The following is a 2,270-nucleotide window of genomic DNA, read 5'->3' on the forward strand; positions in this document are numbered from 1 at the left end:
TTACATTATTCAAATATGTAACCCCTACAAAGAATGTAACCCCTGTGTCTTTTTTGTGCAATGTGATAAATGTATTGTAAATGCCTGTTTGATGGGAGACTCAAGGCAAAGTCACCCAAGGGGGTTCAATTCAATTAAAAGTACAATTAACTGAATCATTGCCAGAGACATGATATCGCCTTTACAGAGTGTTTTTTGTCTTTAGGGATGGCGCCCCAGTCCCATCACTAAGAGCACGGCTGATCCAGAGCCTAACGTCCCAGAGTGCAGAGTTTGTGATGGAGGAGCACATGCACAGCACTGGACTGCAGACCCAAGAGAGACACTTGTTCCTTTTCAGTGACAAACTCATCATCACTAAATCAAAGTTAGTCCTCAGCATCTAAAAATAATGTCCACTTACTGAACAAGATGAATATGAATAGATGAGAACTAACAATGGGATATTAGAAGGAGATGATCGTGGACTTCAGGAAACAGCAGAGGGAGCACCCCCCTATCCACATCGATGGGACAGTAGTGGAGAGGGTAGAAAGTTTTAAGTTCCTGGGCGTACACATCACGTACAAACTGAATTGGTCCACCCACACAGACAGCGTGGTGAAGAAGGCGCAGCAGCGCCTCTTCAACCTCAGGAGGCTGAAGAAATTTGGCTTGTCACCAAAAGCACGCACAAACTTTACAGATGCACAATCGAGAGCATCCTGTCGGGCTGTATCACCGCCTGGTACGGCAACTGCTCCACCCACAACCGTAAGGCTCTCCAGATGGTAGTGAGGTCTGCACAACGCATCACCGGGGGACAAACTACCTGCCCTCCAGGACACCTACACCACCCGATGTCACAGGAAGGCCATAAAGATCATCAAGGACAACAACCACCCGAGCCACTGCCTGTTCACCCACCCTATCATCCAGAAGGCGAGGTCAGTACAGGTGCATCAAAGCATGGACCGAGAGACTGAAAAACAGCTTCTATCGCAAGGCCATCAAACAAACACCACTAACATTGAGTGGCTGCTGCCATACATGTACAAAATGTATCACTAGCCACTTTAAACAATGCCACTTAATATAATGTTTACATACCCTACACTACGCATCTCATATGTATATACTGTACTCTATACCACCTACTGCATCTTGCCATCTTTATGTAATACATGTACCACTAGCCACTTTAAACAATGACACTTAATATGATGTTTACATACCCTACATTACTCATCTCATATGTATATACTGTACTCGATACCATCTACTGCATCTTGCCTATGCCGTTCTGTACCATCACTCATTCATATATCTTTATGTACATATTCTTCATCCCTTTACACTTGTGTGTATAAGGTAGCTGTTGTAAAATTGTTAGGTTAGATTACTCATTGGTTATTACTGCATTGTCGGAACTAGAAGCACAAGCATTTCGCTACACTCGCATTAACATCTGCTAACCATGTGTTTGTGACAAATACAATTTGATTTGATTTGATTTGAAGTGAGCATTTTGTCCTTCATGTCAATTGTGCAGATTTGGATCATCTTAGGATGAGAGGGGCACTTTAATTTAAAATATATATATATATATAATGTGTAATAGATGATTGCAATTACTGTTTATTTTGTCCTGATAGATAGCTGATAGTGGTTTATCTCCCCTGTTGTCTTGCAGTTGGGTTCTTGCATTGAACTGGTTGCTGAGAGAAAACTGACCCTAAAGAACTCCTTTTTCATTGTCTGGCCTACCACCAATTACGTGGGGACTCTCAGGTAGGCAACTCCAATCATTAAAATCAAATTTTCAAATTTTCAAAAATAGATGAACATTAACTTGGGGGGAAAAAAAGATGACATTTGTTTTCTCAATCAGCTCATCTGAGGCAAAGGAGAAATGTCTTTCAGCTTTACAATGGTAAGGAAATACTTACAAAACCCAGGTGTACAATTTAAACATTACTTCTGAAATTAAATGTTGACACTTAGGAAAAATAAGTGTTATCTAGAACCTAAAAGGGTTATTCGGCTGTCCTCATAGGAGAACCCTTTGGAGATGTCACGTTCCTGGCTTGTTTTCCTTGTTTTTGTATGTGTTTAGTTGGTCAGGGCGTGAGTTGGGGTGGGCATTCTACATTATGTGTTTCTATGTTTAGGTTCATTGTCTATTGGCCTGATATGGTTCTCAATCAGGGACAGGTGTTTTATGTTTCCTCTGATTGAGAACCATATTAAGGTAGGCTGTTCTCACTGTTTGTTTGTGGGTGATTGTCTTC

The 2,270-nt window shown here is 41.3% G+C and overlaps 1 long non-coding RNA gene across 1 annotated transcript; it reads left to right on the forward strand.

The window, feature by feature from the left end:
* The first annotated feature begins 217 nt into the window (after positions 1–217).
* On the forward strand, positions 218–1,937 carry LOC129815765 (uncharacterized). The gene is made up of 3 exons (XR_008753469.1): positions 218–926; positions 1,673–1,770; positions 1,871–1,937. It is a non-coding gene; the product is annotated as an uncharacterized LOC129815765 (long non-coding RNA).
* Positions 1,938–2,270: the final 333 nt, after the last annotated feature.

Source organism: Salvelinus fontinalis, chromosome 2 (genome assembly GCF_029448725.1).
Source record: "Salvelinus fontinalis isolate EN_2023a chromosome 2, ASM2944872v1, whole genome shotgun sequence".
NCBI lineage: Eukaryota > Metazoa > Chordata > Actinopteri > Salmoniformes > Salmonidae > Salvelinus > Salvelinus fontinalis.